The sequence below is a fragment of the Liolophura sinensis genome, chromosome 8 (genome assembly GCF_032854445.1).
Source record: "Liolophura sinensis isolate JHLJ2023 chromosome 8, CUHK_Ljap_v2, whole genome shotgun sequence".
Lineage (NCBI taxonomy): Eukaryota > Metazoa > Mollusca > Polyplacophora > Chitonida > Chitonidae > Liolophura > Liolophura sinensis.
In genome coordinates this window covers 24578892-24600400 of record NC_088302.1, presented here as the reverse complement: position 1 = coordinate 24600400, position 21509 = coordinate 24578892, and the positions used below count along the sequence as shown (strand labels likewise).

The following is a 21509-nucleotide window of genomic DNA, read 5'->3' as shown; positions in this document are numbered from 1 at the left end:
ACATATTCTATTAATTCAAAATAAGGATCCTATTAAGCTAACAGGATATTACGTTGAAAAGACATTTTCAATAAGAATATTGTGTTATAATAACAGAATACATTCTAGCATCATTCAGACAAGAGACTCTCTGTTAAAATTACTAGATTCATTTTTTGAGTGCAGCTAAATCTACAACCACCAGGCTAACATGTTGCTGACCTACAATATCGAGAGGTCCTTATGATGTTGGTTTAATTCCCTTTCCCTTCTTCAGATTCCATCCAATTACACGTGTCAGCTAAAGAGGTCCAGCCCTAACGAGCCCACAGGAGTAATAAAACTTACATAAATGTATTGAAAAATTAACAAGGGGTGATGGAATATAAATGTGAATATTTATATAAATTTAGAAAAAAAAGATGTAATGTCAATGTCAGCCGAAGAAAGCATACAAAAACACGAGAACACCGATCAGTATTCCAGCGTTAATATTCAGGAAGAGGTCGATCTTTTTGGGAATGTATATAGATGAAATGAATCTCTTTTCAACGCCATCTCTGGTGTAGCTACATGCTCTATTTGCACCGCTGAATCGGAATCTGTCAGAAAAACCAAAATAACATCTTTTGACAAACTGCATAAAACATACACTTTATTATTTAAAGGTGAAGACAACATAAAAATGATATCAAAATGAGATGAAAGAGCGTCAGAACATCTGCAAATATGGTCTTTAATATTTTTTTCGATTTTGTTTTTAATTTTTTTTCTTTTTTTTTGCAGGAGAATATTTGGGACCACGCTTCCGTATCTATCGTCGTTGGTTAATAACGCTCTAGACAATGATGTGATACATGTCTAATAAAGTTATTTGAATGTAAATTTGTTGTTTATATGCAAACATATGCATTTAATCTGAATGATGATAATATTTATGATACATTAAAATATAAATATGATTAAAATATAGAAGGAATACATTTATTAGCTGAAAAGACCAGATTCTAGTGCAAATATATTTATTGAACATGTCTTACGTCTTTTTTATAACATTATTACACAAAGAATATATACCAAAAGGTGGTCCCAAATACCCACCATACAAAATTATTTTCAAGAGTCTTTTTCTCTTTAAAACAAAATCAAAAACAATATTGAAGACCACATTTATAAATAACTTACTTTCGTTCTGAGCTGACAAAACTACATAGATTACTTGATTATAACTGCCAAGACATATAGCGTACACTTTGTTTACTGTGGCAATAAAGCCTGTCATGTAAACACGGAATGATGCAATCACACCTGTTCATAATGGGCACCACCATTAACGTGAGCCCCAAGAAAAACATCAACATATCCCTCGGTTTGCCATGTCTGGCAACAGCAAGAAAACCCTCGGTTTGCCACATCTGGCAAAAGCTAAATAACCCCCGGTTTGCTACGTCTGGTAACAGCCAGATAAACCAAGGTTTGCCACGTCTGGTAACAGTCAGATAACCCTCTGTTTGCTACTTCTGGCCACGGCAACATAACCCTTGGTTTGCTCCGTCTGGCCACGGCAACATAACCCTTGGTTTGCTCCGTCTGGTCACGGCAACAGAACCCTTGGTTTGTCAAATCGGATAAGGGCAAACTATACCTCAGTTTGCTACGTCTAGCAACAATAGTATATCCATCGGTTTGCCATGTCTGGCAACAGCAATATATCCTTCGATGTGCCACACTTGGCAACCAGCAACATAACCCTCGGTTTGCCATGTCTTGCTACAATAACACTGCCTTGTATCCATCGATGGATTGAAGAGTGTTTGCTCTCTTTAGATCACCCGAGGTCGTGTCTAGGTTTCTGATTCCATGCATGGATTGAAGTGTGTTTGCTCTCTTTAGATTACCCGAGGTCGTGTCTAGTTTTCTGTTTCCATGGGTGGATTGAAGAGTGTTTGCTCTCTTTAGATCACCCGAGGTCGTGTCTAGGTTTCTGTTTCCATGCATGGATTGAAGAGTGTTTGCTCTCTTTAGATCACCCGAGGTCGTGTCTAGTTTTCTGATTCTACATGATTTTGGAAACTGGGAGGCTATTTTAAGTCGATATGAGTGTAAGCAATATGTTGTAGAGATCTGAAATAGGCTGGCTTAATTAAGCCAAAACCCGCAATACGATTTACAGAATTTGTTATCCTTAAACTCACCTGTTTTCTCCAATTTGATTTCCTTTTCTTCCTTTTCCTTCGCCAGGATTCTGGGGTCCGGCCCTTTATGTTTGTCTCTCGTACTTCGCATGTGAAGAAAGTCAAACCGTGAACCTATAAAAAGATGATCCCATACGGATGTATTGATTTATCTGTTTGATTGTTGTTTAACGCTGTGTGACTGTGTTTCACCTGAATGACGAGGATCAGTTTCATAGGTAGAGGATACTGGAGCTCCCGGTGTAAACTACCGATCTTGGTCAGATGTATTGCATGTTGGTGAAGGGCAAGTAATCTCCAACGAATTTCATGTCAAACCATATGAACGAACAAGCAAGACTAGTTGACCGCTATAAATTACCAGTAGAGACTTAGAGGCTTAGAGACTTGTCAGAGACTGGGGTAGAAACACCATGCACCTCATTTGTCTCGTCGTGCTGATCAATGACTATATTGAAAGGTTGGACAACTGTTGACAATGTGGACTAAGCTCCCCGCTGGGCAGAGGAATAATCTGGGCAGAGATAGAAAGAAAATAGAAATAGGGGAGGGGGATAAAAAGGAAGGAACTAAAAGTGAATGGCAATACAAAATAGATGGCAGTACAATGTAGATGATGATGCAAAGTGAATGGCAATACAAAGTGAATGGCAATACAAAGTGGAAGGCAATAGGCCTACAGGCAATAGGCAATACAAAGTAGTACAAAGTAGATGGCAGTATTCGCCCACAGTGACGCACCTCGTACTTGGACTGAGCCGGCGTGAGCAGGCTTATTATCACACATAAGATTCCGGACAGGAAGAAGAGGAAAGAGGCGACGTAAGTGTGGTGTACGGTGAGTACCCAGTTCCGAGTATCCTCCACCCCACACCCCGGGGGACGGTACACGAACTCGGCAATCATCCGGGAGATGCCCAACACCTGTCCGATCACCATCCCGAAAAACGCACCCTAGAGGAGGAAATATGCAAAACTGCTACAATCAATCGTCCTACAACTTCTAAAGAGATAATATGCGACTTCAAATGCAGCTTGCGTCCGGTATTATATTGTCGGGGTTTTTTTCCCTGGTAAATGAGACTCTGAGTTTTACCTCAAGAAATTAGCATTCTGGATTTTTTAGATCAAACATGGTAACTTGTTTCCTCTGAGAATCATTACCGAAAATGACTTATTTATTTATTTGATTGGTATTTTACGCCGTACTCAAGAATATTTCACTTATACGACGGCGGCCAGCATTATGGTGGCAGGAAACCGGGTAGAGCCCGGGGGAAACCCACGACCAGGCTGCTGGCAGACCTTCCCACGTAAGACCGGAGAGGAAGCCAGCATGAGCTGGACTTGAACTCACAGCGACCGCTATGGTGAGAGGCTCCTGGGTCATTACGCTGCGCTAGTGCGCTAACCGACTGAGCATCGAAAATGAATGTAAACAAGCTATGTCATACTTACTCCGAGGCTTTTGAAAGCTAAAATTGTCTGCTATTGAAAACCATACAAAATGATGATCACACTTTGGTTTTTATGTTTATATGAGTTATTTATTTGCCTCATAGTTACTTATATTAACGCCTTAAAAAATATACCTCTTTTATAGGATGGTGTCGATTTTAATGAGTGGAGGAAACTATACTGACTGGGATTAACCACTGAACTTTGGCAAGTTACTGACGAATATTTTCACGTGTTTTAATTTATTTCTATAGAGAGATCATACTCGATTTTGTAGTAGTTTAAACACTCCAGCCTCCAAACCATATAAAATGCATACAAGATGTCAACGGCTTTTTGTAAGGAACCCTTGGCGATATATGCTCACCCAGAAGTTGATCCTGGTGAAGAGAATTCCCAGGATAAACATGGCGCAGATGGGAGGTGCTATGTAGCCAGTGATAGCTTGTATGTAGATGAACAGCTGGCCTCCCTGGGAGGACTTGATAAGAGGGATCCACACCACTCCTATCCCCACGAGGATGACTACAGCAACCCTACAGAGAGAGTGACCGACGAAATATGGTTAATTTACCTCAATTACGGTTTTATTTGAACTGGTCATGTAAATGATTAAATAGTAGCAAATTACCCTCTCCGTAGATAGTGGCTTAAACAGAATTAGGTGAAACAAGGGAGGCGGTGATGTTAATTGCAAATTATTAGACATCACTAGTCTAGAATTATGCAAAATGCTGTGCTGTCATCACATTTAACATGCAATCACATTTCAAAGGAACAATTCAAAAGGAACCAGGTCTCGGAGATACTTAGTCCACCAGCGGAATCCTGGTTTATCTACAATAGTCTGATTTGTTGCTTGACCATTGAATAGCTTACTGACTTACTGTTGGATTTGACTGAAAAGCTGATTGTTTGACTTTGCTAAATAAATGATAGATTGCCCGCACTGATTTGACTGAGTGACGCATTGGCTGCTTGACTGAATGATTTATCGATTGCCTTTCCTAAACAACTGTTTGATTAAATGAATGACCAACTACTAGGCAGAATGATGCTTTTGGTTTGTAATCGTGGGAATTTTCGATTTGCATAACTGATCATTTGAACAACCTCTTAATTAAATGCATTGTACAAATGTTTACTTAGGAAGGTCTGCTAACATCCTACTGATGGCTGTGGGCTTCCCCGGGTCTCTGCCCCGTTTCCTCCCACCACAATGCTGGCCTCGGTCGTATACGCCAAATATTCTTGAGTACGGCGTAAAACACCAATGAAATGAACAAATAAATTGTACACATGTTTAATGATGCTTGACTTACTTGCCGACGATCAGTAGTTCTCTCTCAGAAGCCTTTGGTCTGATTCGGTGATAGAGATCCATGGTGAATATTGTACTGGCGCTGTTAAAGATAGAGGTTAATGAGCTCATGAGCGCTGCCAACATGACAGCCATAAGCAACCCTCTAAGTCCTGCAACATAGTCAGTCAATCCGAGTTAACTAGGCTCAGTTTTGAATGAATGAATGATTGTGTCAGTTCGGGATAACTTTTGAAATCGTCAAACACATAGGCCATACGACCTATATGTGACGTGATTTTCCAGTGATGGCTAAAACAAATTTATAATCCAGTTTTGAAATCGTCACAAATTTCGATCTAAGCCATATGTTCAGTATCAGATGTCAGCATGAGTTCATGATTTGATCTAAGCCAAGCTTAGCGGTGTTTCAGAATACAATGTCACATTTTTCAGCATTGGCACTACTGCGCTTTGTGCGTATAAAATCGTGTATCGTGGCTTGAAAATATTCGGTGTCCTCTCACTAAGAAGAACTAAGTGAAACGCATATCACCGTGATATACGTGAAAAATAAAACTGGATGAGCTAGTAGCGATATTCAGAGCCTATAGCGTATCGCCTGTATGTTGTTGTAGGGGAGGCTGAGCCAGCCCTCCTGACTGTCTGCTGTTTCTGTCTCAACGCTTACCAGGTCTGCATGAAATTCCATCTTTATTTCAGACTTGTTTTGGAATTGATTGCATTTTTGTGTTGTTGTTTTTTGTTTTCTTTTTTTGTGACTAAATATAGCGTATATGTGGGGAGTAGATGAACTTTGAAATGAAGTATGAAGGTGTCAAGGTAGGATCTCCACACCGGTGTTATGTGTTACGAGGCTGTAACACTAGATTTCTACCTTACCTGACATTTTGGTCATACTCAAGAAATTTTCATTTCCACGATTATGACACGTTTTCTACGGGTGGAAGAAACCGAGGTTCCCGGGACAAACTTTTCCACGTGTGACGCACAGTTATGCACAGCACCCTGACGGAAGGTCTCAGAGACTGCGCAAACGGCGACACGAGCGTATACGACAGCTTATAGTCACTAAATTCTACTCAATAACATACAGGAAGGAGGGAATCTACAGATAACCCAAACCCGGATTTGAACCCACACCTTTAATCACTTCAGCCTTCGTTAATATGTTCGTGAATGGGAAAGTAAATGCAACCTACATTTAAGTTCTCTAAATAACAATATCAACATCGAGTATCGCTGGTTAAAGTTATAATTACTACAGTATCTTACCCACTGGGGCAAGTCCCAGAACGAGGCTTGGATAAGCTATGTTAGAGCATCCTGCTTCGTTGTCACAGGCCAGCAAGCAAGCTTCCTTAGTGTTGCAGGCGATTTCATCTGAAAAAGACACATGGACGATTATTACTAATACTTCCCTTGTGCAACATCAACACAATTATTCAATCAACCGTGGAATAGTCGTTACCAACGAGCGTAAATTCTAAAAAGACTAGAACCTTAACTGTACTAATTTATGAGCACACACTCAAATAAATAATCTGTTAATTTTAATAGAAAATCTGTTTTCTGAGTAATGTTAGAATGTATTGTGTTATTACAACGCAATACTGTATTCAACACAATATCCTGTTAGTCTAATAGAATCCTTAACAGAATAGAATTAATAGAATGTGTATGTTACATTTATCAGAATACATTCTAGCATCAGTCAGATAACAGACTTTCTGTTAAAATTAACACATTAAGGTTTTTAGTGCAGCTCCTTCATTGCATATAATACGGTTACATACTTCCATGGCCTGAAAGCAGAAAGAACCCATACACATCACAGAATAAGAGGTACAGGAACTGTGGTTTTGGAAAAGCACCTCTTTTTTAAAAAAAATTGTTACCTGTGTACAGAATCCTGGAGATCATCCCAGGAAAGATAATGACAAACAGCGGAAGTAGCTTCAGATAGCCGGCCATGATTGTCCCACCTCGCGCATGCGCCATGTTTTTACCCGCTAGGGTTCTTTGAACAATGATCTGACGAAGAGACAAGATGAGAAGGTTTTTATGAGAAAAAAAATTGCTCCAAAATGCCAATTAATTATTTTTGTATCATTTTACACTATTTTGTTCATTTTCTACAATCTGTATAAATAGAACAGTTTGAAATAGAAAGGCCCAAGAATTATGTACGGGCATATATTTTTCAACCTCGTAGAAAATATACTTATCCGCAACGCCATGCAGTTGGTAACTGCAATAAAATATCACCATCCCGATTTCAAAAACCCCACCCGGCTACACGACTCTCGCACACAAAAACGGATAATTTCAAGGACATTCCATGCAACACATTTGTCGCTCTCCACGCTTAACTATCACGGTCTGACAATGTTGAATTGTTCAGGCGTCTCCTTATCACTGATGTCCTCCCGTCTACCTATAATCCTCATTCATCAGTACAAAAAATTTAAGGTCTCCATCGGAATCATGGTGTGAATACTTTGGATAAAGAGAAGGCGTGTGCATCAAGTATTAGCAGAAACAAAGGTTGAGAAAGTTATTGTTGTGCTTTCTGACATCACTTCCTACTTCATTACCGTGACCACAGTGGCCTTGGCGTTGTTCAACATTATTGTACAAAATTTGATATAGTGGTGATAATGACGTTAACACGAATACGAAAAAAAGGTTTTGGGGCTGTAGATAGAAATATATCATATTACTCCGAAATGTGGATTGCCTACCTGGTCGGTGCACCAATACCATAAGGAAGCCAGAGTAGATCGGATTATCACACCCGGCCATGGCAAGTCAGCGGTCACTGGATCCCGGAAAATGTGGAAAGCGTCCTCCCGGGGCATACCGCACGAGTTGTTAACTGTGGCATTCAGTAGCGCTGTGGGTACAGCCTTCATGTACTTCACGGTAAGGGCCTCAAATCCCCCCACCTCTACAAACGCTGGAAGCGAACAAACAGTTTTGCTTGTATTAGTTAGTTAGATTTAATTTGAATAACGGTGTCAGTGTAATCTGTAGATTGTTTCAAAACTAACAAACTTCTATATAATTCTTTCTTGAACAGCTGGCTGTCTAAGTGCATCCCAGTACGATTCTGGTTCCATCATATTTAACTGTGTGACAAGCTTTTTCCCTCATATTTAATAGGTTGACATGGTGGTTTCCTCAAATCTAATTGCTTGAAACGCCGATTGCTTCATATTTAATAGTCTGATAAATTCCTTCCCCCATTTAATTGGTTGACTAGCTGGTTCTCTTATATGTAATTGCTTGACTAGCTGGAACACCCATTCTATTCCCTAATATTTAACTGCTTGACTACATGTAGCTGGTTTACCCATTCTTAACTGCTTGACGTGCAAACCGACATAGAAATAGTCAGTAGAAAATATCAGGCGAAGGAAACAACAAAGACTCGATAGTAAACAGTGCTTTGTTTTGAAGAAGATCTCTATTTTCATTGTTTATCTTTCAGGATGCACTCTCAACCGAACTGTCCTATTTCAGGCTATCAGTAGGGAACAAAAAGCTGTTATATCATAAAAGCACACCAAAAATTTCCCATGAAGAAAGACGTTTTGACCTTAAGTATACTACATTTGATACCAACCCGAGTGAAAGAAAAAAAAACAACAATTTCAGAATGAACAGTACATGATGGTAAAGATGGTGTACCTAAAACTGCGAGAATGATGGCGCCGATCACCATGATGGCCGTCTGCAAAGTGTCCGTGTAGATGACCGCCGCAAGGCCACCTGATCAATAAACGTGCAAAAAAGACAGATTTTCAGAAAAAAAATGACCGTCGTCATAGAGACAACATTGTTAACTGAATAGTGTTAAGTTTCTTAAATTTATCAAACGCCTTCTGTACTCATTAAAATCACAGCTTTACACCGATTTTTAAGCTTAATCCAAACCCCTTAATCCAGCATTTCATTGGGCCTTGTAATGGTTTGCTAGCTTATTTTGAAGCTGAAGGTTATATAGTTTGTGTGCCTTATGTTCTTGTGTTACAAATCACTCCAATCAGATTTTCACATCAAAGCACATGCCTTCGTGTAAAAAAATAATTATTTTTGTCATCGATTGTCATTTTCAATCAGCATAATGGTAAAAATGGAATCCTAGTCTGGTGAACCAGTCCATATCATAGCCCCCATGATGTTTCAATAACCACTTTCTCATTTTTCTTTGGAGAGACCACCCCAAAACACCAAATGACCAAACCCAAAAATTATACGCAAACCAGGTCGGGTGTAATAAGGTATTGGTAACATCTCAGTATGATTTCTCCACGAAGGCTTTGGTCACAGTAGAACAACAGCTGCAAACGATCGTTTGTAAAGACCACTTTTGTAAAAAAAAATGTCACACAATATAATTTTTTCAAACTTTAAAAAAGAGACAAAAACTTTCACATAATGTATTAGTCCTTTAGGTGCCAGTAGTTGATGTATATGGTGTTTCATGTAAATTTTAATGTAAAAAAAAAGATTATTACATTTTGCTACTTGTATTACAAAAGTGTTTATTACATGCACGGTTACACGTCAAGACGGTGAGACAAGTACCACCTGTAACTCACCTACAATAGTATACACAGCCGTTATCGCCAAGAGGATTATGATGGCAATATAGGTATTCCATCCTAAAGCTTGTTGGATAAAAACTGTGCCAGCATAGACATCTACCTACAGTATGGATATGGTGTTAACCAAACATTATTTGTTTGTGTTAGGAACAATATAATGTATATTTCATCAAGATTCATCAACAATTACGTATAGTTTCATCGCTTAGCAATGGCAAACATGAAGTAGTACATTTCCTTACAATCTGTATTCGTACGTGGGAAGGTCTGCCAGCAATCTGCTGGATGCCCGTGGGTTTTCCCAGGGTTCTGCCGGGTTTCCTCCTACAACAACGCTGATCGCGGTTGTATAAGTGAACTATTCTTGTGCACAGCGTTAAATGCTAATCAAAAAAATAAACAAATATACATTTAATCTGTCTTTATGGGCGTCTTCACGTGCCTGTAGGTTTGTATCATTTCATTTTTTTTTTACTTATTTATCTATTTATTTGATGGTGGTTTAACGCCATACCCAAAGCGCAGGAAGCCAGAGTGCCTGGGATAAACCACCTGCCTAGGCAAGTTACTGACAAACTTTTTCACGTGTGACCTCACGGGCATTCAGGCTATATTTTAGAAGATTTTGCACACATAAACCTTTTTGACCTCTTAATGTCACCAAGGCACCACGAACAGTCAGAGCGGGAAAATCTGCAGATTTCTCTCCAAAATTCCTTTTCTTCTTTCTTTATTCTTCTCCATGGTGTGTCTGACATTGACGCCTTTTAATGTCGGAATTGAACCCTCACTTTACTACCTTACACTCCACACAAATATTTATGTATTTATTTATCTGGATTTTTATTTATTTGGATTTTTACGCCGTACTCATTAATATTTCACTTATTCGACGGCAGCCAGCATTACAGTGGGAGGAAACCACGCAGAACCTGGGGGAAAACGACGACCATCTGCAGGTTGCTGCCAGATTTTACAATATACCACCTAATCCAGGATCACTTTGTTCAAATATGAAAAACGATTAATCTTAAGTTACTTAAGAATTAAAAGATATTGTATACCGATAACCGAATTCATCTATTTGTTGACTTACAGAAATTTTGGTGGCGATTGTCAAGAAGAGAGCCAGACAGCTGAGGTAAAGCCTCATCCGGTACCCTCCAAACCTCTTCCCCAAGTACTCGGGGATGGTGAATACCTGTAACAATGGGAGCCATAGAAAACACTGTACCTGAGATTAACTTTTAACCAAATTGTGATAATTTTCTTTTACATTGCCTTAAGTACATTTCGAAGAATTTAGGCTTCACAATACTAGCCAAATCCCACCATATCCCAGCTACATCCCCAATATAACTACACACTTACTCATACCTCACCTCACCCCAAACCACACTTAACTCCAACAAAACCCTTTCCACCAACAACTCCCCATTCCATTATTTGGGGCTGGCTGGGCGGTCTCGGCCAGTTGTGTAAATCCAGTGTTCAGCTACTTACCCGAGAAGAAATGTATACAGGTAGAAAGACCCAGCCGAGTAACAACAGAAGAATGGCCGCCTAGAAAACACAGAACATCAAAAAACGTTTTCATAGATGCGCGACAACGATATTGTTGGACGAATGTTATTGTCTACAAAGAAGAATTCAGAAATATGTCGAATATTGCTTAAAATTGGTCCTTGTCATAACTTTTATGTCACGTATGATGCCTTTGTAGATATATGTAGAACTAAAATGATGCATAAGAAGGTTACAAGAGCATAGGGGTATAGGCTTCACCGTCATCTGAAGGTTCCGGTTTAAGCTTCCTGTGACAGATATAGCATTATTATATTAAGATATTTCTCTGTCCATTAGTTTAATCACTTAGTCGAGATAGATAAATAAAAACAGTGCAGGAACAAATCTTTTGTGAAAAAGGCAGTGGACAACGTATCTGTTATTAAAGACAAATACATATCAAACGCAAATGCAATTCTTGTGAACAACGCTTGGGACATCTGACCTAACGGCAATTGAACGCAATACAGTTTCTGAGACTTACACTCCATTCGAAGGCCGTAACAGCTATCCCGGAAACAGCTCCAGTTCCTGCCAGACCAATGAAATGTTCACTGCCAATGTTACTGGAGAACAGCGAAGCTCCAATCTAGGAGTAAAAAAGAGTACAACGTGTATTTTTGGCTTTTTGTCTTATAGGAAACCCATACGATTGGGTAGCACTGGTCAAAAGAATAAAGGAAGTGGTATGTTTTTGACCTATATCGGCAAAAGACACGACGGTATATAAAACACAGGATCGTGTCTACAGAGAAGTAACATTGCGTTTTGCATTATATTGAAAAGAGACGTGAGACGTGAGCTGTGGTCGATACATTAAGTAATGAATTTTGTTCTATACATAGAAAGTGACAGTGGTTTAGAACAAACGACAAATTGTTATTTCCAGCTTTTCACGAAAGTCGCGGATAACGTGTTCCGCACTTGTTCATAGAGCAAAGAAAGTACTGGGTTTTGTCTTACGAAGAAAAAATACGATGGTGTGGAATACACCGGCTCACAGAATAAGTATAGTACATGTATACAGGGTCTTGTATTATTAGAGAAAGAGACTATATTGTAAAACACATAGGTTCTGGCCTCTAGAGATGGGAAAATAATGTGCTGATGTGAAAAAACGGGACCCGCATTGAAAGTTACACGGAGTGGCGACAATTTTTCGTCATCTGTAACATTAATCATGGACTCATAAAGCTACCTGTTAAATCTGCTTGTGTACAAAGTATACAGTTTATATACAAGTACATCAATGAGAAACTGACTTGGCATTAACTATCGAATTATTATTCTAAAGTATTTCAAATGACACAGTTGTTAAAAAAAGGGTATTAACTTTAGTTGAGTCCTTAGTGTCACTGACTTAGTATTAGGAAGAGACATGTTAAGAATTAAGTCCTGGTCTACTTTTAATGCTGTTGGCGAACAACTGACCCCTGATATATCAAGTCAACAATATACGAAAGTGAACCATATCATCAAGGTATCGGGCTTCCAAACTGAATGCTTGGAAAGCCTATTGTTCTTGTAAGATATCACTATTTTTATTCCCCTTTTATGCGGTTTGTTTCGTAACTCTTAATAACAACTAACGTCTGCCATCTCCAACTCTAAATTCCGTTAAGGGTTGAAACTGACGTGTATCGAAACAGAAGCCAAAAACTGGATGTAAGACTACATGGAAATTGTTATAGTTTAGCAAGGTAGAGTAGTGCTGAACATAAAAACGTTCCATAGGCTTGATTAGCAAATCGTATCAGGCCCGAGGTGTGCCTGTTATTTTATTATTATTATTATTATTATTATTTTAATACCAATCTGCTAAGTTATTACATGAAATTACAACAAATTATGTGAGCAATCTTGTTTGGACATCAGGGCGTCTGTAGTAATGTTAGTAATGTAATCGGAAATCCTATCGTGGTCGATCAGCCATTTTTGTGCTTTAATAATAGAGATTCCCCTACACGAGTGCTGAAATGAGCTAATTGTATATCATAACTAAATAATCCTTTATCAGCGCAATAGAGTTTGGAATCCGGGACAGCTGAGTTCCATTAATAACTGACAAGAGTAGATGTGGCCAATTTTTACAATGAATTACCATAAGGTCCGGGGCAAATCAACTGATGTATAAAAGTCATAATTAGTCATTCCAAAAGCTGAGAGGAAATGTCAGTATTTGTGCAATCTGCAAAAGTGTTACAATTTTTACAGGATACAGTTCAAAAAAACAATGTACTGTCCAAGTAAATAACGTGAATAACTTTCATTTGTCCGATTGTATGGCAATAGAGCTGTCTGACTTGTCAACCAGCTGATTTACGTATTAATCCCTCGTTTCATTCTCCTCTGATATCTTGAACACTATCAGCAGCTATACAGAAGGTTAACGGTAAATGCTACTGATCTTTTTCCATTGTTCAAACATTTTACTTAACATGACTCTACATATTTAAATAATCTATAACTACGCGCTTACAGCACATAGGTACTGTAAAGACGAGAAAAGCTACATCTACATAAAGATGTAATAAATACACAAGAATAAAAACTCACTGGCCACCAAGCGATAGTTCTCCCAGCCAAGAAGTAACCTTTCACGTTGTTTTTGTCTTTTCGGCACATGGACTGTAAACAACAAGAGCTATGTACTAAAAAACCATCAGCATATCATTTAAATAATTGCATACTAAAGCGTTTAACAGCTACAAACACAGAAATGACTTATATGACCCAGGAGCCTCTAACCAATTCGATCGCTGAGAGTTCAAATTCAGCTGATGCTGGTTTCCTCTCCGGTCGTACTTGGGAAGGTCTAGCAATAACCTGCGGATTGTCGTAAGTTTTCGCCGAGCAATGTCCGGTTTCTTCCCACCATGGAGCAGACAGTCGTCATACAAGTGAAATATTCTTTAATACGACGTAAAACTCAAATCAAATAAATAAAATAAAACTAATGTAATTTTAGAGTTAGATGTGAAAACAGGTTACAGATGTGATCATTCGTCTAGAACAGTACATACATGTATTGTTTCAGACTTTTCTGTACTAAGCAAATAATTTCCTTATTAATTATGTCTTACAGTGTTATCTGAAAAAGTATGAAATAACGTTTGGATGAAAGGTCAACTCACCCAGGAGTCTGATAACAAAGGAAACATTACAAATGCGATGTTTCAATGTGGTAAATGTCAATTTTAAATATGATGGAAATATTTTGCGATTCTATGTATGATGATAAATGCCAGTCTTCCATGAAGTACATAAATTCTTGCTGAAATAAGGTCATTCGTTTTTTCATAGTCGTTAAATGTTTAACACTGACATAACTAAAAGCAATTGATGCTGGTCCTTCTATTAACTCGATGAGCTGTTTCCCTGTGTTCATCACTTTTACACTGTGCATAGACCCACCCCATTGGATTAAAGGGAAAGAGAACATAAAAAATGAATTTAGTATCAGTAGAAAGACCAAAAAAAGAGCAACGGAAAATATATTCAATATTTTTGTCAAATGTTTGGATTACAAAGGGAGCCTTAGGGCTTCTATTGATCACGTCGCCTTCTCTCTTGCTTTAAAACAGTGTTATTAAGTGCGTATTCCACTAATAAAGTTCACAAGCATTTCACTCAATCCTGAACATCACTGTCTATCAAATGTATTTTAAGAGTAGTATGTGTAAAAATCAAGTTTACATCAAATGTATATATATCAAAAACTTTATAAGAAGATAGTTTTATTTCTAAGAATTGCAAATTGTGTTAAGATCCATTGCAATGTTAGATTCTATCATGACCCATTTCGAGCAACGACTTCCGTGTGAGCCACAGTGACGTCATAGGCCATATTTTTCCCTCTGTATGTAATGTCTCGAATCACAAAACTTCTTTATTTCAAGTGCTTTGCCTTGTACTAACAGCACATCACTCATGCAACAATCTATTTTCAAAGGAAAAAGATTTTTGTTGACGTCACTTTGGCTTACATAACGTTTAAGATTGCAACAGGCATTCATCGAATCCAACTTTTACACTGTTTACACATCATGTAGAAAAAATGTTTAAAAGCAAAAACATTATCGATGACCTTTCTTCTGGTGTAAATTTCATCTTTATATATTCTTTTCTTTTAATAGTTCTAATCACCGTGATATCAGCTGTATCATTTACGGACAGATACGCTGTACTTAAGAATATTCCACTGATACAACAGCATTGTGAAGAGAGGAAACGACCAGGATTTACATCAAAACCCTTGATGATACAGTTCGCTCAACAAGCTATATATAACACTTTGGTCAGTAAAATTGTAACCCTTAGGGATTATGTTTACATTTGTAAGCGCCTCGTCCCATTTTAGTGTTTCTTGGTTTACTTTTTTCACATTTTTAGGGTAGAAAATGTTGGATTCACATGGACCTTCAGTGCTTGGCGCGGGAGTATTGTTACACCAGAATAGCGGTCTCCAGTCTTTATTTATTTATTTATTTGATTGCTTACTTGCTTTATTTGTTTTATTGCGTACTCAAGAATATTTCCCTTCTACCACGATGACCAACATTATGGTGGTAGGAAGCCGGGCAGAGCGTGGGCGGGGGAGGGGGGGACCCACGACCCACTTTCCACGTACGACCAGAGGAGGTAAGCCAGCATGAGAAACTGATGGATGAGAGGCTAATTGGTCATTACGCCATGCTGGCACTCTAAACATCTCGGCCACAGAACCCCCTTCCCGCCTTTAGGCATTTGTATATACACAAAACACTCTCTAATTTACCTCTAAAATATATTTTCCATATACAGCTGTACATACAGCAGACATTGTGGATAACAAAGCCTATGTCCTTAGCAATACTTGAGCATAACATATTCTGTGCAAGAGCAATCGTTATGGTCTTGATAAGTCCTTTTGGATAACACAGCCTGTGTCCCTGGAAATCCTCGTAGATAGCGTAACCTGTGTCTGTAGCATTTCTTGTCGATAACATAGCATGTGCCCTAGTAATCCTCGTAGATAACATAGGTGTCCCTAGCAATCTTGACTGATAACATTGCCTGTGTCACTAGCAGTCCTGACTGATAGCATTGCCTGTGTCTCCAGCAATCCTCGCTGAAAACACTGTCCTGTTGTCCTAGACATTATGGTCAACGGTGGGTGTGAATTTAGCCAGTGTATTTTCGCAATAACTGTGTCTTATCAGCTTTTACACTCAAACCATTCTGTTGGGACATATGCAATTAAAGCTCTTTTGGATTGCGTATGTAGTGTACTGCACCTGTCACATCACTCATTAAGGTTTGGTCGAAGCTTGGTGAGGATGTAAATTTGACATTTAACTCAACTAAACTCATAAAATATGGTCGTTCAAGCATAATGCTTACATCCAATGGGGTAAATTTTTCCGCGGCGTGGTGGCTCAGGTGAAAGCTAAAATGACCACAGAATTAAGCAAACATTCTCGTACATTAAATTGCTGACTTTGTTTTAATATTATAAGGGATGTGCCTAGTATATATCCATGCTGTATAAACCCACAATAATCTCAAATCAAAGAAATGCTTCTATAAACTAGGGCATCCAGAATCTTTCTCCCCTGAAGAAATGTCTTACAATAGTTGATATAATCAATTTGAAAGAAGCATTTTGTCGTAACATACTTCTCTAGTAGTTCTTATTCATCGTGACTTACATCTCTAGTATCTGATAACCATATGTATATATATATATATATATATATATATATATATATATATATATATATATATATATATATATATATATATATATATATATATATATATGATAAGGTTTTCTATGAATTTTAGAAGTGCGCTATCACTTCCTCTTCTGACCGAGTTACTGTGACCAAGTTTGGGCCTTGACATCTTGACATATTTGTTTCAAATTCCTCGAGAGTAGAACTCTCCTAGCTATTAGTACAGGTATACGTTACCGGACGTTCAGTGGAAAGTAGACCATAAACCAAACAACACAAACCAGTCAGCATCAAAGACACGGATGCAAAACTGGATCTAAACTACCATTAGTTATTTCACAAAACATTCTTGTATAGAATTAGTGACATTCCTTTATGCTTAAAGGAAAAGAATCTAGAGCAAAAAAGATCAGCAACAAACACACGGATAAAAACTGGGTATAAAAATACATTTACTTCTTGGATAGAATAATTGACTTTGTCTTTGTACATAAAGGAAAAAAGAACAAAAGAACAAAAAAGAACAAGACTTCATCAGACAAAAGAATGAAAACTTCAGCTAACATGAAGTCAGTTAATATTGAAAACAGAATCTTCTATTAACAAAAAATCGCTTTTGATTAACAAAAAAACATCCTTTCACTGCTAATATAGTCCATCCTGGAATGCAAATATTTGAATGCATTTTATTTTATTCAGTGTTTGTGTAAGGAAAGAGGTAAAGTATTTAAGCCTGAAAAGGAATGACTCGACTTTTCCTTTCACAGAAAAACATAGTTGTTGCATACTTAGCATAGAGGCTCCCTAGTGGCACTCGCTACAAATGACAGGATGAATAAAACCACTGGCTCTGTCGTCTAGGACGGCACTCTCACTACAACGACAGGGCTATGACCACTAAAGCAGTTGGCTCAGTAGTATAGAACCGAACTCTCGCTACAAGCGACAGAAGTAGCTGGCTCAATTGTCTAGAAGGGTACTCTCGCTACACATGACAGATCCCTGGACAATAAAGGGGCCGAAGGCTCGAATCCACCTTCCGCTTGTTCGGCTGAGATCTGTTTCAGGTCTGGAGATTTGCCAGGTAGATATGGTCAACAGTGATGGTTTAATCCGGCTATTCCGGTTTCCTGTACTCTTATTTATTTATTTATTTATTTATTTATTTGATTGGTGTTTTACGCCGTACTCAAGAATATTTCACTTATACGACGGCGGCCAGCATTGTGGTGGGAGGAAAGCGGGCAGAGCCTGGGGGAAACCCACGACTATTTAAAGGTTGCTGAGAGCCCTTCTCACGTACGGCAGGAGAGGAAGCCAGCATGAGTTGGACTTGAACTCATAGCGACCTGTACTCTTAAAACTTTATCTCCGTTACATAGAAGAAAAATTCTTACGTGTGGCGTGAAAAACCAATCGTAAAATCAGTCATGGTGTCCAATTTGTTTGGAATATTCTTCTCTTTAAGACAATTTTATCCTTTATTTCATAGAGTTCATTATTGTAACGTTCGATTAAAGAACAAAAGCCAGAAACGTAATGATCATGTTCAAGTAATATGTTTCCCTGTTAATGTAACGTTTATCTTCCTTTGGATTTAATTTACAAGCACATAAGCAAGCAATTTACAATAAAAGATGCTATTGCTTGTATAATAACCATGCAGTTTCACAGGAATGGAATTACATAAATATCAAGAAATAGTTGACACAGTTGTAGAGAGATAAATGTCACGCTTTATGCGACTTGATCTTATCAGAAAATGTATGAAGCCACCTGCTGAGTTCCCTGATAAGAAATGATGTGACACCTTCTGTTAGAAAATGTGCAACATAATTTCACGTAGCCAAAGATAACATAAACCTCACATGACGAGTTGTACTAAGCGTGTATGGTTTCATTGGGACAACAGGTAGAAATATTCTCTAAAGCTGATGTGAAGCGAGTCTTAGCTTGCTCCCTCTTAACGATAATTTCGCAGTTCAAGCAGACATGCTGCGCCAAAGTTTTTTGGCTTGACCATACCGCAAGCGGAAATCATGGTTTTTGGGGGGCACTGTTTGCTCTTTTTACTTTCTACCAGGCACTTTTGGTTGTCAGAGTAAACTTGTACGGATCAGTATGGACATCTGTGAAAGACAGACGTGCTCTCTAGCTTTCTTCCTTTTTGTCATGCCTTAAATGTCTGCGGTCCGGGAACATCTTATATAAAATAGGACATTTTATATGTCGGAGCTGTGGTGATAAACGCATTATGGACTCTAGTACTCTGGCTGTGAGGGGATCAGCGCATTCTCGATTCGAATAATCTCGCTGAGTCGTTACAAGTGCATGCTTGATTCTAGTAATCTCCTTTTGTAATGACACTCGCATTCTCGATTCTAGTAATCTTGCTCTGTGATGATATGTACATTCCCGATTCGAGTAATCTTGCTCTATGATGACATGCACATTCTCGAGTCGAGTAATCTCGCTCTGTGATGATATCTACATTCTCGATTCTCGATATCTCGCTCTGTGATGATATGTGCATTCTCGATTCTCGATATCTAGCTCTCTTTTTGTGCACTTTCTCCATATATACATATATAACGTGAGAATTTGTGTTAACTTGCTTCGCTATGACAATGATCGGCCACATCACCGCCATTCACGCAGCACTTTTATTATCTGCAACATTTTCGCGTCGCCGTGTTGTTTGTTGTGGGTTACCTTACTTTCTCCATATATACATATATAACGTGAGAATTTGTGTTAACTTGCTTCGCTATGACAATGATCGGCCACATCACCGCCATTCACGCAGCACTTTTATTATCTGCAACATTTTCGCGTCACCGTGTTGTTTGTTGTGGGTTACCTTACATTTTTAAGTGCACATCTGTCACTGATTGTAACTGAACATGGGTCGTTACGTTTCCAAGATGAAAAGTCTTGGTCGAATTATTATTCTGTCATTTATCTGAAAATCACAGCTGTTGTTCACTTACACGTTAATTAGCTAGTCACTTGTGTTAGGTACTGGTATAAATTAATCTCTGACCTTCATAGACGCCGTGCTAGAGATATGCATTTAGGTTTAACAATTTGCGTTTTCTTTTTTTCTATTCTGCTTTCTTTATTTATTTTTTTTTGTCCGGAAGCTGAAAGTGAATGACAATAAAGAACAATATATGGTCTTCCCTCCACCTGAAGATTTTGCAGCACTAAAATTGCTTCCGGAAGATATGGCGGTCCAAAGTTAGAAAAATGAAAACTACCACCCATGCATATACGTATATGTACAAGCAGTGTTTCATGCATATAACAGCGTACTAACGCAATGGAGGGCGAATTCAATTCTCTGCAGCAATTGCTAATATAGACTGAACTCACCTAAGCGACCTCAGCTTTGACATGGTTTAGGACTACAACTGAGTACTGTCTGTTGTTGTAAACACGGCTAAATGTGAATAGAGTTTCCTCCCATCACAACGCTGGCCACCTTCGTATAAGTAAAATATTCTTGAGTACGGCGTAAAACACCAATAAAATAAATAAATAATGTCCATAGCAGTGTGTGCATGTACGAGAAACAAAGTTTCATCGACTCAATCATATACTATCAAGCTGACAGCAGCCATACGGCTGTGTATGAGTTAACATTAACAGCACTATCCTCATTCACAGCTGTTACAAACATTGTTATATCTCAAAATTTACCTATACCATAAAGCAGAAGCTGGAAGAACATTCGTGAACATTGCTTTTTTTTTTGGCCTAATTCTGCTCAAGGCTTGATGCTAGGGGGCATCTGATTTGTTGCTGTTTAAGCATTTAAATGAACAGCAGACCGTATTTCACTGGTTACGTCTGACCATTTGCCAGCTATCACATTGTCGTCGTTGCCCTGGTCTTACTCTCTGTGCTGTACGTCTTTATATATTATATATATTATATTTAATATACATTCTATATCAGTTCTAACCCTAAGACCATCATAATCCCCTTTCAACATCGAAAAGGCCAAGCAAATGGCGCGTATGCGCTTATACTTTACTGGGCGAGTGTCTATTTTAACGCAGGGTAAATGCGTTAGAAAAATCCCAAAATACACTTTTATCTGTACCATTTTTTTTCATATTTCATGTCACTCTTAATTCATATAGCATATTGCAATTTTTGAAGGGCTTGTAACTGAAGAAAATCCATTTAAACGATGTTGTGTTTCCTTAACATTCATCGTGAAATTTGTCACGTGTTCCATGAAGCAGTAAAAACAATTAATGGATGGGTGGGTTAAGCCTGTTTCAGTCCAGCCACTGGTAATGTAGACTAATCAAGGTGAAATATCAATTTGTACTCACCCATATGCCAACAGCCAGTACAAATGCAAAGTAAGCCACTAGGATGACAATGTCTAGCCAATGTTTGAGACCTTTTTCAATCATGGTGACGGTTATACTTGGCTCCAGTATGCGCTAGGTCTCACAGAAAAGTGTACAACCGTTGGTTTGATTTAATAGTTTTTTACCCTCCTATCATCTCCTTGGGCGGAGGAGTGGATTTTGCACATCGGCTAGCTTAAATAACCCCTCAGTTTGGGGGCGTGGACTGCGCAAGTAAGAGCTCCAGGCACACTGTGGGTAGCAGGTTTTCAAAACAGTACACACTCATATGA

General features: G+C 38.4%; 1 pseudogene; it reads right to left on the bottom strand.

Moving 5' to 3' along the window:
• Window positions 1-415: 415 nt before the first annotated feature.
• LOC135473348 (sodium/mannose cotransporter SLC5A10-like) lies at window positions 416-21279 on the bottom strand (annotated as a pseudogene).
• Between the last annotated feature and the right edge of the window lie 230 nt (window positions 21280-21509).